The 15,907-nt window shown below is 36.8% G+C and overlaps 1 protein-coding gene across 5 annotated transcripts in view; it reads left to right on the forward strand.

Moving 5' to 3' along the window:
- The window catches only part of cntn5 (contactin 5), an 870,111-nt gene that overhangs the window by 216,849 nt on the left and 637,355 nt on the right, over positions 1-15,907 (forward strand). For all 5 annotated transcript variants that reach the window (XM_062977117.1, XM_062977120.1, XM_062977119.1 and 2 more), the window contains exon 2: positions 15,770-15,902. The gene's annotated coding sequence lies outside the window, so the exon portion shown is untranslated. The remainder of the gene's footprint in view (positions 1-15,769; positions 15,903-15,907) is intronic.

Raw genomic sequence — 15,907 nt, forward strand, 5'->3', positions numbered from 1 at the left:
AACATAGTAACTTTTCTTGGCCCATCCCCACCCAACCTGATAGAAAACTGTGCCTTGATCACTAGCAGAGGAGACCTCCTCCTTCTCCTGCAGTTGATGTCCTATAAAGAAGGGGAGGAGCAATGTAATTATATTTCATTAAGCATGGTTAAACATTTGATACAGGATTCCAGTCAATATGTTTGTGTAAGCAATCTTTCCACAAAAGATGCTAAATGAGAAATGTTGAAACCCTTACAAAAATTGTATGTGCTCTGACTCTTGCAATCTGGCTCAGCTGGAGAAAGCTTTAAACCTCTTCACTGTTTCATTTACAAAAATAATTACTGAACATTTTCATCCCTAGTTCTCACATCTAGTTGTGTGGCTAAATGAATTCCTATAACCTCTTCTGTACTCCACGAAGCCCTCAAGAAATAACTTCGGAGCTCTACTTCTAAATATAATGAGAATTCCTGTAGTTTAAACAGTTAGCCTATAACTGCTTAGCAGTTATTAATAATTCTTCAAGAGCCTGAAAGGAAGTAAAGGGAGTAGGAAGCAATTCACTGTACAAGTCATAAACACAAGAGAAAGAGTTGGCATTGTGTCCTCAATTGCTTTTGCTCATTGCCCTTTCTTCAGCCTAAATACTGGATTAACAGCTGCTCGAGCAGGTGATTTTGATAGAGTCATTATATGCCTAGCAGGAATGTTGGTATTCAGTGCTTCTGGCTCTCTTCCCTCACCCTGTAAATGAAACGCCTGCATGAACCCAAAGAGAGCCAACTTGGAGTTTCTAAACCTAGCCCTGTCCTCTGCACTGTGCCTTGCCATTTGTAGCACATGGCAATATGACTCCTGGGATAAATTCCAGGTTCCCTTGTTTTAAAAATCCCAGGGGACAGTGCTAGCCTATAATAAGGTCTTTATTTTTTCTGCTATTGCTTCATCTATAATTTACATATGGTCAGAAGCTAAAAGCAATGCTGGGAACAATCACCTATACATTCTATATGAAGTCAAACTACAACAAAAAAAGAGATTCCTATAAAGATAAGAAAGAACTTTTTTAAACTGTAAAATATGTTTGATAGTGGAATAGATTGTGCATTGCTGCATAGCAGATGGCTTTTGTAGTTATTTCCAATTCTAAGATTTTGTGATTCTGTAGATAATGATTATGATGATAATGATGATGATATAATGTTATCCTGGGCTCAAAGCAGCTTGAAAAATTAAAATGAATACAACTTTAAAAAGTCATATGAATGTGAAAGGTATAATTAACCTACCCATAGAAATAAAAAGTTCAAACTATGAGCATTAAAAGGAAAAACCACAAATACGGGTAATACAGCACAGTATGACTTATGCCTTCATTATTCTCTGCCATTACCATCTCCCCACAAAAAAAAAAAAAGCTGGTGAGAAGTCCAGTTTTAGCTGAACCTCCAGAATTCAGAAAAATTATTTGGGCTGGAACTTTCTGGAACCTCACAACTGCCATTGCCAGTGACTGGAAGATTCTAGGATTTCTTTTTGCCAAAACTAACAGTTCTAAGCTGTAATTTTGTTAGAAGCTACATTTTAAAGCGGGTAAGGCCATTACTTCAAGGTTAGCTCCCTCCATTAAAGTAATTATAAATATACATATAGTTAAAATAGAGAGGGCAAAGGGCTTTTTAAAATGTAAAGTCCACTGTGATCAGCATCAAGATAATGTAATTTTATTGCCATTTAGCTACAACATAAAACGGTTTCTCTTTCATGCTGAGTGGGGTTTTAAAATGAGGTCATGTTTAATATACTGTGTATAACCAGGGACAAGTATTTGTTACATATTTTAGAAAACTACAAGGTTGTGTTATATATATCTAGTCTTAATCCAAAGCTACTACATGCTAATTTTTTGTGAGTATATTGCCTCACGTATGTGTGAGTTGAAAATTGGGGGAGGGGAGAGGTCCATTGCTGTTAAATGCAAGATTCTGACTTTTTCATACCATGTAAAAGTGTTAGATTCTAGTGAAATAGTCTGCTGGGTGGGAGTTTATGCCACATAGAAATCCTTACTTCATAATGACAAAGTGCTAATGATGACCTATACAGCTTGGATAGGTTGAGTCTGACTTACACAAATGATTAGGACTAGAAGTGTTTTGTATTTCTGATTTTGGTGAGGTATTTTGGAGATGAGACCCAAGTCTAAGCACACAATTCACATATGCTTCATATATACCTTATACAATAGTCTGGCAGTCATTTCATTCACGGTCTTTGAATAATTTTGCACATGAGACAAAATCTGTGTACACTTTCTCAGCCCTCCCATCCCCATGTGGACAATATGTTGGGAAACTAACAATCTTTGCATGCACATTAAAATGGTTTGTCTCCATGTTTCTGTCTTACCTCACTTCGTTCTTGTCAGTTTTATGGTAAATTAAAATGTGTGTGGGGCTTCTGGAAACTTCTAGAAAGGTAGTCGTGCTGCAAATCACTAAAACTATCCTTTCAAGTTAAACATTATAAAATGAGAGAGGGTCCTCTCCTTTGTTACTCAGTAGAAGTTGTGTTCCAGAAGTTTTCAACAGAATGATTGTCATCTGTTCAAGCTATTTAGCTTGCATGCAGCATAGACCTCTTTCCTTAGGCCTACACCCAAGCTAAGAAATCTATCCTTTACCATATATATTTTGGATTATATCTTTTTATATAGTGCAACAAAGTACCTGTGTGATCCCTTTTACATCAGTCTTCATGAGTAAACTATTTTAATTACATCAATCAGTTTGATGTGGAGTCTTTTGTTTTTTGGCGTACTGAATATATATTAATTTTATGTGCATGAGGTGCTGTGATCAACCATTGAGATAAGCTTAACTCTGCCTGTATCTCTTCTTTTGAAAAGCAAGCTATGCTGCATTTTTTATAACTCGATTCATTCCATTGTATTTTTACTCTGCAAATGTTATGCTAAATGAAGGTTAAACTCTTTCAAACAAATGTGTTTGTCTATGGTCAAACGGCTGAGCTCTTTCCCCATATTTAGCATGTACCTCTAACACAATATGGGATTTTGGAATATTTTGACCAATAGATCCCTAAGACTCTGTGAAGGGATTTTTCTCTCTGTCCTATTGCCTTTTCGGGATTGTTTGGTTAGAACAAAAGGGAGGTTATTTTCAGTGACTCCTGCCGGTTTTCAGAACTCCCTATCTGGAATAGTCCTCTCCTTGCTGTCCATCAAATGCTAAACCAAAACATGTTTATACAGTACCAACGTGCTTTAAGAAACAGATTGGCTTGTATAGTCTTTTAATGTATTTTAATTATTTTAATTATCTTTTACGTGGTTTTTATATTTATACTTTTTATTTAGGTTTCTGAATTATTTTACAGAAACCTAAATAAAAAGTATAAATATAAATTTTAATTTTAAAAAAATGTGTAAGTCACTTTTACCCTCTGTTGGAAAAAGGATGAGATAGAACAAATAAATATTAAACCATTTTAAAAGTGAGTTTAGTTTTACATTACACATTTAACATAATATTTTGTTTCATCCAGGGATGGGCAACTCCATGGGAGTCAGAGGTAACTCCAGGAAGGGCAGGAACCAATTTCCTCCCAGACCTGCTGTGTTCTTTCCAGCAAGTACCTTCAATAGACAAAATGTTTAGGATCCAATGGATGCCATATACCTACATAAGTTTCCCTACACACACAGTATTGTTCTTTTGCCTGTCATGAAATGGACAAATTTGCTTCATCAGTGGATTTTCATACATAAAGTGATCTCACATAATTTTGCATTTTGTTGTGTTAACAAGACTAGAGCAATTGAATCAATTGAGTTTATCTATGAGTTGACGCACAATATCAAGATGAGCCAACAGAACTCTAAACATGCAATTGTATTTTCTTGAATGGTACATAGTTATGCTTCAGTAAATCACTTTCTCCATGGTAATTGTGTCCATTCTCTATTACATGATAGATAATAAACAGGCACATTGGTAAATAGACAATTAGTTGCACAATTTTAGTACAAGGACCCTTGAAATTTGCTGGGGTTTAGTTCCAGGACCCCCCATGGATGCCATGACTGGATATAGAAACTGTGGTTACAGAGTTGCAACTGTATTCAGCAGAAGAGTTGAATAGTGTAATTATCATGCCACTGCATTAATGTAGATTTTATACAAGACCAATGTGGACCAATATAAGATTCTCTTAAGGCATTGGAATTTAAACAAAATCTCAAGGCAGAAGTATTTGTTAGGTACTTTAGAAAAATGAGGCAGAAAGGACTTATTAATGAACATTTGTGGAGTTGATATGGCCTAGAAATCAACTGATCCATCCCTCCTAAAATGAGAAAAGTAGAAGAATTCCTCCCTCAGAAAAGTTATATTTATTAATACTTTTGAGCTGAATGCACACAGTTGAATACAACTTTGATTCTTTACAGGCTTGTGATTATACAACTGAAACTACCATTAGAGAGATACATTTGATAAATTGCCACTGACTTATACATAAGCTTCATTAATTGCACAAACATTGCTGTTGTGTTTTCTTTCTTTTCTTTTTTTTAAAAAAAGCAGGGACAAAAGATTGGTTCCCACTGGGTTTCCTTTTTTAATTTTAGTAACAGTAGGCATTATTATGTGCAGCAGCAGGAGGCATTTTTATCTCTGAGAGAAGTGTGATTTTTCCTAATTAATAGTGTCCCTTTGTAAGATACTTTGCCTTTTTAACAGCTTGTTTACACAATCAAGATTCTGTGGTTAAAATCTTCAGGCTGCAGTTCAAAGGTAGTTAATCACAGAATAGCCAACATCCACACAAACGAAGGCCATGCTAATTTCAGTAGGTAAGAAAGTGCCCTGTTGTAGAACACATATTTTATTATCCCATTATATTTCTGGTTGTGTATCTCTGGCTGCATTCAGAGATGGGCTTTCTCCTGGGTCTCTAAATTGTGTATTCCCCACAGATATATGGTTAACACCTACTACTCGTAACCTGGTGGGATGTCCACCATACCCACAGTGTCAAGTTGATGCTCTCAGATTACTTGTTTTTTTTTCCTGCCACTTTTTAAAAAGGTATGAAGACACACAGACACACTGGTGGTTCCTATGGTGGCTGGGTGAATCCATTTCAAGTGTTTATTCTGACTTTAAAGAGATCTTATCTCAGAGACATAAGAGTAAGGTCCCAGTTACACTCACCATTTAATGGAGTTCAAAGCTAGCTTCAAACTGTGGAGCCCAGACAACAAACACCCACTAAAGTACATGAAATAATGCCCTTAATGCACACCAGTGTTCTCTGGTTGGTGCAATCACCAAACTGGTTCCAGGATTTCCTATGTTATCATTGACAGTGTAGATATGCCCAGTTATGTGTCCTCTGGCTTTTGAAATCATCTCTTACAGATGACTCTCTTCTTACTTTAATGTCATCTTCCCCTATGAACCGGCACGAGCTCTAAGATCTGCCAGGGAGGCTCTCCTCTCACTTCCACCACCGTCACTAGCACGGTTAATGGCATAAGGGAGAGAGCCTTCTCAGTGGTGGTCCCCCTTCTCTGGAATTCCCTCCCCAGGGAAATTAGGCAAGCTCCCACGCTGTCATCCTTTCATAGGGATCTGAAAACTTGGATGTTCCAGCAAATTTTCAAGAATGATTAGTCCCTAGGCCCAATCCCTAGGTAATAGAAAGCGCTCTGTCCTGCACTTCATCCACTTCCCCAGCGTTATGATACGTTGTTGCACCATCCCTGGCCCAGCCCTTTTATAGTTGGCCATGCTCATCTTGTAATTTTGGCCATTAATTTGTTGAATCTTTTATTGATGGAGCTACAATGGAATTGTTTTTTAAATACTTTATTTTTACTTTTAGTGTGTTTTAACGGGGTTTTTGTATTGTAGGTTGATATTTTGTTTAAGTTAATTAGATTGTGTTATATTGTTGAATGTGTTTATTTCGATGTATTGTCTGTACGGTTTTCTTTCTGGCAATTGAATGTTTGCCTTACATGTTGGAAACTGCCCTGAGTTCCTTTGGGGAGATAGGGCAATATACAAATAAAGATGATGATGATGATGATGATGATGATGAAGAATCTGTTTCAACAGGCATTTAGGAAGTGAATAAAGGTCTTTTAATAGTACTGCTCTGTACCTGAATGGGTTCATTTCAAATGATTTTGATTGCATAGATAATTTAATTGCATTTGAATAATAATATTTTGCATAGTTTTTTAAAAAGTATTTTAAACTTTGTTTTGATTTTTTGCAATCTGCCTTGAGTCCCAGTATTGCTAGAAAGGCAGGATAAAAAAGATTAACAATAACAATGATAGGATTTATTTAAGGTGCAGAATTTATTTTGGGCATACAATTTGGTAGTGTCTAAAATGGTCAATAAATCTGGGGCAGCCTAGAGAGGAAATGCTCTGAACTGGCCCCAGAGGCAGCCACACACTCCTGAACCTGTGGTGGCCCCACTGGATGCTCACCTCAAACCCTTTCCACACAGCGGAATAAAATAACCTTGATATTCAAAGCAGATATTGTGGGATTTTCTGCCATGATATTCTGGGTTTTATGGCTATGTGGGATGGCCCTCACTGTGTCACCTATTTTCACACCTTCTTTCTGGTCACAAGGTCACTTTTGCTGATGTCAGCATGAGGCACCCATAATGTCCAGGAATTCACATGAAACTCTGTGGCAGTATGGGCAGTGACATAGACACAATGCAGCCAATTTTCTCTGCCACATATACAAACTTGTTCAACTCGCAATAATTACCGAAACTCAGGAAACATAATGGGAGTAGCCAAAAGCCAACTCAGAGTAAGTCTATTTGAGGAACGTCACCTATAGTTTAATTGTCATAGCTCAATGCTATGTAATCCTGGGATTTATGGTTTGATGAGGCATCCATACTCTTTGGTAGTGAAAGCTCAAGGCTTTGTTAAACTACAGCTATAAGACTTCATAGCACTGAACCAAGGCAGTTACAGAGTCTCCCATATCTGGCAGAATAGAAACTGAAATGTAGACCGACCCCCCCCCCCCCCCAAACTCCATATCCAATAATTATGTACTAAAATAAACAATCTGTAGTTTTCAAGTTTTACCAGTGAGGCTGCCTTCATTGCTCTTTGATGTTTTCCTCTGGAGTACAGCTTTCAACATCTATTACCTGAGTGCTTAAATCAAACAGACTTCCATCTATATTCTTTATATGTTCTTATCAAAATCACGGGCATTAATATGTAAGAGAGAGGAAGAGAGTCAAATGATTATTCATAATTAGACAGTTTGATGACTGTAAGTAATTGTTGGGTATTCATCAGCACTTTGTAAGATTATACTATCATTAAAGCATATTTACACTGTATTTGAATATACTTAGTGCCAAATCATAGCGCTTCATTTTAAGTGCTTATTAGATGCCAAATATTTGATGAAGGTCTTTCTTTGAGTGACGTGAAAGCAGACTGCAAAACCACACTATTGTTCCTTAAAAATAAGCGAAACCAAATCTTTCTATTTCCAACACTGGCTAATTTCACATGCTTTCATTTGTTGGTTTGATGAATGTTTTTATCCTTTGAGCATTGCTTGGTAGGTTGAAAGGTAAGAAATAAATGCTTTAGATAAAATAAATGGAAGAGAAGGAAGTCCTTCTCACAAACATATGTGGATTATGGGAAATGACCTTTTCAAAAACTGGTTTGAAACTTGTTCTTAGAGAGGCGAGATCAGTGATTTTAAAACTCTGGTCTTCCAGGGGTTTTAGACCTGAATGTCCTGCAGCCTCAGTCACTTTGGCCAATGGTCACAAAATTTGGGAGTTGAAGTGCAAAACACCTAGAGGTCAAGAGTTAGAAATCACTGGGATAGATAGTGTCCTCCTTGTCCTCCTTCCATAGGCAGGCAAGGGCTTATTTATCTCAGTAAGCCTTAAATGAGTTATCAATTATGGGGAAAGGGCCAATGTGCCACCTTATCTATACTTACTATATTTGTAGCTTTTTTGTGCTGGTGGGTATGCTGTTTATAGCTTGTAATATTCATTTCTGACTTATATTGACCATCAGGGGAACTTACTAAGGGATTTCTTTTCCTTGGAAGGTTTACTGTAGCCTTTCTCTGAGAATGAAAGGGTAAAACATACCCAAGGTAGGAGTCCATGTTTTGAACTCAGATTTCCTAATATTCTAATCCAACATTTAAACTACAATGTGATATTACAGTTACTAATTCTATCAACAGATTAACCATATTTTAATTTTTGTATGCCAGATCAACTATATGCCTCATGACTAACAATTAATGTACAGACACTTTTATGAATGTGTGCCCCCCACCCAAAATAACTAGCTTAGTCCACCTATAGTCAAAACAATTAATAAGAGTCAGTCCTCCTGCCTTTAAAATAAAAGAGTTTCATTTGGAAAACACATTGTTGAAGTTTAGGGTTATATCTTCACATGTGGTGGTTATGTAAAATTATACAAAAAATTTGGGAAATGATGTTTAAAGAAACAAGAGCAATAATAAAAATAAAGATAGAGAATACACCTAAATCAGCATTATTACTTATGCATGACAATACAATCCCAACACAAGAGGAGAAAGAACTGGTTTCTAATTTGATAACTGCAGCAAAATTGTTGATAGCAAAAAACTGGAAAGAAAAACAAGAAATCCAATTAGAAGAATGGTACAGGAAAATTTGGAACATAGCTATTAATTACAAGCTGACTTGCAATATTAAAATTAAAAAGGGAATATCGAAACAAACAGATTTTTGGAAAATATGGGGAAAATTATTGAGCTTATTTTTAATGAGGGAAAGGGGTACAAGCCAGCAACAGAGGCAATGAAATTTTGGACTTGTGAAACAAAATGAGTCGGTTAGTTTTAGTGAAGGGGGGCACAAAGTAAGGGGAAGGGGGGAGGTATAACAACAACAACAACAACAACAAAAGTAAAACATGTATAAGTAGATAAAAAGTGTGTAGTAGAGAGATATGTAGTAAAGTTGTAATGGAAAAGTTAAAAACTGATAAGAAATACACTTAAAGATATCTTTGACTTTGTTTTTCTTTACTGTTGGATTGTATACAATATATGACATGTCTGAGATATTGTAAAAGGAGGAAAGATCGTATACTTACACATTTTGATTAATTATTTAAAAAGTTGAAGTTTATTCACTGTAATGTACCAAGTAAAAATTCACAGCTCTTCTTCCTTTTCTATTTGCATACATACAAAAGATAAAATGTTCTATACCCTTTTAAAACAATTGGTTAAAAACGAATAATTCAGTGATAAATTCCATTGAAAATAGATGCCAGTCCCACTAAAGGTTTGTGACTTTCACACTACCAGCTTACTTTTAAAATTAGTTTACTTTGCCACACCAGTGCTTGGGAAAAAATCTTTAAAGAGCCAAGTGTTGCTCTGAGTGTAATAAATGAGCAGGTGGCTAAGCAAAGCATGTTGACTGAATGTAGTGGATTTATTCTGAGGCTAACAACGCCTTTTATTGATAATCTCCCACCATCTGTTGCAATGATTTATTCATACCAAGAAAAAAAAAAGCAGGTGAGGAAAGGGGTTGCAGATATGGTGATGCATTTATCAGGAATCAAGTGATGATTGTGCAAGCAGAATTAAGACTATAGTTAATGTTAAAACAATTACCGTCCCTTAAATGCATCTGTAATATTCTGAAATTACAAAGACTTTGTCCCTTCATGGTTCTGTGTATGCCAGGCAATGTCTGAGGATGCCAGGATCCATGGGAACTACATTGCCCCATAGTTCCAAATAGTAATGGAATTTTTAGCAAAAGATATCACATATCATCCAACAGATTCAGATTGGCAGGCACAGTCCTCATTAATCATCTTTTGGTATAGCCAAGCAACATGAGAGTGTAGTCAAGATAACAAAGGTTATTGATGAGAAAGAACATCAGGAGAGGTGGCATGAGCTTTCTATGATGGGCATGATTCTGCATCCTCATCTCCCTCCAGTTGAGTTAATTGAGAGAAAACTATTTTTGTACTTGAATTCAGTTTTCAGCATTTGAGATAAGCTTAAGATAAAGAGGGGAAGTGGGAGGGAAAGAGAGGACCTGGGTATTTTAGAAACAGCTGAAAAAGTGGTGCGACAGGGGATCAGAATTGTCTTGTCAAATCAAGATGGTATGATATAATTCTGTATGGGGTATTATTATTATTATTATTATTATTATTATTATTATTATTATGTTTATGTTTATTTATAACCTGCTTTTTCTCTCCATAAGGAGACTCAAAAGTGGCTAACATTAAAAGCATTACAATACAGTTTAAAATATGCAAACATTAAAACAGTATTAAACATCATTAGAATTAAAAACAATCCAGATTAAATTCATAAAAAACATAAAAAACAGCAGCCCCTGACATGATCTTAAAGATACTAAGCACCTTCATCTTTAAAAGCCTGTCTGTAAAAAGGTTTTATCCTGCTGCTGGAGGGACAGCAGGGAGGGGGCCAATCTAGCTTCTCTGGGCAAGGAGTTCCAGAGTCGAGGGGCAACCACCGAAAAAACCCGCTCTCTCTTTTCCAGCAAATGGGGTTGAAATGGAGGTGGGATTGAGAGAAGGCCCTCTCCTGAAGATCTCATGGCCTGGCCAGGTTTGTTCAAGGAGACACGGTCAGCCAAATAGCCTGGATCTGAACTGTCGCCAGCCCCAGTAAGCAACCCAGCTGCAGCTCTTTGGACCAGCTGAAGTTTCTGTCATAATTAGCATAACTGACACAAGACCAGATAAACAACTTTGATCATAAACACTAGGGTAAAACCCAAACAGTTTACTGAAGAAATAACAAGGCAGGACACATTAATGGTTATGAAATTTTTTATTTAAATATAATTCCAAATAATTTTTCAGAATTGTGCAAAGAACAGCTAGCAATCTCAAGAAACAATTCACCTAAAACTCAGTGTCATAAATTCTCTATTCCCAGAGCTTGTTATATATAAACTAGTACAATTCTGAGAAAACAAGAATTTAGCTCAGATTGAGCTAATGAAAACTAATCTAATTTTTAAAAAGCCCACCTACCTATAATATTCATATTTCTCCAACCTGAGAGTGCCAATTGATATGACTCTGCCAAAATGTTTATTTCTAGCAGATACAGAATGTTTCAGACTGTGGAATATGCAACCTTGCTGGAAAGGGTTTACAAAGTGTGTGATACAGAATAAATATGAATGCATGGATAAAGGTCAAAACGACCCTTAGGATTTAGAGTATGTGACTAACTGCTTCACTGTTTTGTGTGTACTGCTGTTCAGGAAAATCCTCCTATAACTGCATGACACAAACTATATACACCAAGAGCATTGATATCCATGAGCTGTGAGAACCCCAGTTGGATGATCATTCTTCACTTCACTACCAGCTCCTTATCTAAATCAATAAAAGGCCAAAGGGTCTTGGCAGGCAATATTTTTTCTAATATTGATCTCAATGACCAAGCTGGTGCCCTCAAGTCTAAGCATTGATTTTTCCCTTTCTTTTTTCTTTTCTATGAGTGAAAACTGCCAACTAACTGATAATAGAATCATATAGTTGAAAGAGACCACAAGGGCCATCCAATCCAACCTGTAGTAAGACACAATCAAAGAACTCCTAACAAATAGTCTTGAGAAGAGACCATATCACACTCTGAGGCATCATATTCCACCATCAACTAGCTCTTACTGTCAGTTGTTTTTCCTGATGTTGAGGTGGAATATCTTTTCGTATAGTTGAATCCATTGCTCCATATCCTACTCTTTGAAGTAGCAGATAGTTTGAATAAATTTCTCCATTCCCTACTCCCTGGTACTGCCTACTACTACTTTCCCAGAGAAATAATCTTGGTATTTCAAGGGAGGTAGTTATGGAGGTAGTTATCCAGGATATGGAATAAGATACTTATATTGACAGGGAATACAGTATCTGGTTGGGAGCTTCATGAGATAGTGAGTAAGGTTGGCACCAAAATTGCCCATAAATAAAACACATGTCCTTGCATACATGCAAGCATACATCACATAGGTAAAGGTAAAGGTTTTCCCCTGACATTAGGTCTAGTTGTGTCCAACTCTGGGGGTTGGTGCTCATCTTCATATCTAAACCAAAAAGCCAGTAGACAACTCCAAGGTCATGTGGCCAGCATGACTGCATGGAGCGCTTGTTACCTTCCCGCCAGAGTGGTACCTATTGATTTACTCACATTTGCATGTTTTTGAACTGCTAGATTGGCAGAAGCTGGGGCTAACAGCAGAAGCTCACCCCACTCCCTGGATTTGAACCACCAACCTTTTAGTCAGCAAGTTCAGCAGCTCAGTGGTTATCCCGCTGTGCCATTGGGCACTCCCATCCATTTCATACCAGCCAAAATTTTACACAGGTGGACAAGCAACATCAATTGTAGTCAAAATGACAAAAGGTATATAGAAAGAAATATGCATCAACTATGGGAGGCTGCAGTAATTTAAATTTTTCTGGGTCTCTTGGGAAGAGCAACATTCAGCCTCTTTCTCTCCTCTCAACTGAGTTAATAGATGCAAACTATGTTTGTAATTTGAACTCAGTTTGCAGAAATAGAGGTAAAGTAAGGATAAAGGAGGAAAATGTGAGGAGGGAAAAAAATATTTAAAAGCTTCTGAAAGAATGGGATGACAGGATTATTTGGAGCCATCCCTGTCAAATCAGGCCAGGTAGAGGATATACCATTCTAGCTTATTCTCACTTTCTCTCACACATTAACCCTCCTCCCTAGCCAGTAATGGGGCATTCTTTAAAAGTAGTTTAGTTCTAACACATAGTTAAGACCACTTTGTGCTGACTTTAAACTATGAAGGGGAAAATATGTATTGCCCACCATATTCATCTCAGGTTCCCTTCCTAAAGGAAATCATATTTATTAATATGCTTACTAACTGCAGCCCTTTTAATATTCATATTCAACACTTTATATGATAAACTGCACAGCTAAAATCATATGAAAGCATTTGTAAAGAGGATGGGGGAATGAGAAGGAGGGTTAGATAGATTAAGCTCCACTCCTGGGTGTTCGATCCACTTTAATTTATTGCTACCTGGGCATTGTATCCTCCCTTAAAGTCATTTATATATTCTTAAAAAGATATTATGTTCACAGGGCAAGATTTACTGGGTACAACTTTATGCACAAATTTTAATAAAAATCCATTAGCTAAATTTGACCCTCAGAACCTGTGGGTACAACAATTGATACATGCATTCTCAATGTGTACACATACATGCATACACATAATTTTTATCTGAGGAGGAAGGGAGATGAGGGACTTTAATTCAGTTTTCTTTAATTCAGTAAATAGTTCTTGAGGATATCTCTTGCTTACTTGCTGAACCCAGTGCAATTTTGAATAATAATAATAATAATAATAATAATAATAATAATAATAATAATAATTTATTTGTATCCCGCCACCATCTCCCCTAAGGAACTCGGAGCAGCTTGCACACATTAACAGTGAAGACAATAAACAAAATCATTACATAACAACAGAAATAAATTAAATCAGCAAACAACACTCATCAATAAAAGCCACTAATCAATATAAGAACAGTAACATATCGAATTAACAGAAAAAATCCTTCATAAGTGCAAATGAACAGTAATTATGATATGTAGACGAATTAAAACATCCTAGCCAGTGGTCTGGTTAAAGGCGAAAGTCCACTTAAAACTTAGTCCTATTTAAATCTTCCAACCATTAGGTAATGCATTAACCATTGTCAAAAGCCTGTGTGAACATTAACATCCTTGCACAAATATAGCCTAAATCCCGTTGTCCACATGCTACGAGCTCAAATGTCATATTAGCACTTTGGAGTTTTTAATGTTTTGGATTTCTGATACGATCATTACTGGGCTTGAGCAAAGGTCTCATTATGAATCTTGCTTTTGGGGCTAGGTAATTCATAGAACTGAAAAATATTGGTGAGGAAGGTTGGATGATGGGGTGAGATTAACTACTAAGAACTCACTGTATTTATCATTTGTCTCTTTCCTGAGTCACTTTGTCTCTCTTTAAAGGTCTTCATCTTACTTTGAATATAAGGCTTTTCCAGATCTCACCTTTTGATCTCTCTCTCCAGTTATCAATCAAGTCTTTTTTGGTTTCCTTATTTTTATTCTGTCTTCAATTACCTGTTTTGGAATCTCCTGGAGTATAATAAATAAATAAACTTTATTTATATCCTGCCACCATCTCCCCAAAGGGACTCGGGGCGGCTTACAAATATCAGGGTATTTTTGAGTTAGAACAAGCTTTTTTCTTCATTTTCTCTCTGTTTCTCTCTCTCTTTCTTGGAGTTCATGTGCAATTATATATTCAATATCACACTGCCCTCTATAAATTCAGGAATGCATATTGGGGCTCAGAATGCAGAGCTGGTTTGACCATTAGGTACAGTGAGAAGAAAACCTCAGGTGTTAGGGAACCTCCCCATATACATGCTGTCTTCTAAGTTCTGCAGATGTTCTGTGTTAGAAGACAGAACTGCCCTAGCCCTTCAAAATTAACTGCTTTTTCAGTTGTGGGTAAAGGATGCCAAGACCAAAGTAAGAGTGTTCTGCTAGATGCTAGATTTACATGCAACTAGTTGTGGGTACCATTTCAGCCAGCAAACTGTATTGAGCTTACCCTGTTGGGACCTGATGTTTTTCAAATTTTGAACCCCCCCCCTAATTTTTGGAATACCTGTATTTACATATACATAGTGAATAAAGAATAGGGGCTTAGTCCTCTGACCCCCCCCCCCCAAGAGCCCCCACTCTATCACTTCTAGAAACCTGACAGGAGAAAAAAAAAGAGGGGGTAATACACAAAGTCCTTGTAGAAAACAGATATCCCAGACTCTTCTCTGCCCGTTGGCACACTTTTCACCCTTATATTAAAATAGCTGGAAAGGGAAATCTCCCTCTTGCTATGGGTCTTTTTAAAATTCTCCCTGGGTTAGATATAGATGTTGACAAATAGGGTCTATCATTGAGGCCCATTTCCAGGATGCCTGTTCTACCATATGCCATCATTGCCTGGGCTGAAGGCAAGTGGGAAGCATCTGAGATGTCTGCATTTTACAGGAGCCTTGTATAAGTGGAGTCCTCCATTTTCCTCTACTTCTTTCCCCTATCAGGGCTCCTTGAGGAAAACTGAGCAGGCTCTGGATATACAACTAGCCCCCTTTCCCCAAATGTGGAGATGGGCAGCTGGTTGCAAAAGGTTTCAGCTTTGGGAGTACAGTAGAGTCTCACTTATCCAAGCTAAACGGGCTGGCAGAACCTTGGATAAGCGAATATCTTGGATAATAAGGAGGGATTAAGGAAAAGCCTATTAAACATCAAATTAGGTTATGATTTTACAAATTAAGCACCAAAACATCATGTTATACAACAAATTTGACAGAAAAAGTAGTTCAATACGCAGTAATGTTATGTTGTAATTACTGTATTTACGAATTTAGCACCAAAATATCATGATATATTGAAAACATTGACTATAAAAATGGCTTGGATAATCCAGAACCTTGGATAAGCGAGTCTTGGATTAGTGCGACTCTACTGTATTTCAGATTTCTGGTTAAAAGAGACTCAGCTTGTAACAAAAGGAATAAGAATGCAAGTAATGATTTCTATTATTTTCTATTTGGCAGATTATTCTGAAAGGAATCTTTTCTTAAGTGAACCTATCATTTCCTCACTCGTTCACTATCATTAAGGACTATTTTGCTGCAACGGCACCCATCTCAAAAGGCACTTATTCCTGGATCAGACTCCAACAAATAGGTAAG

The sequence above is a fragment of the Anolis carolinensis genome, chromosome 3 (assembly GCF_035594765.1).
Source record: "Anolis carolinensis isolate JA03-04 chromosome 3, rAnoCar3.1.pri, whole genome shotgun sequence".
Taxonomy (NCBI): domain Eukaryota; kingdom Metazoa; phylum Chordata; class Lepidosauria; order Squamata; family Dactyloidae; genus Anolis; species Anolis carolinensis.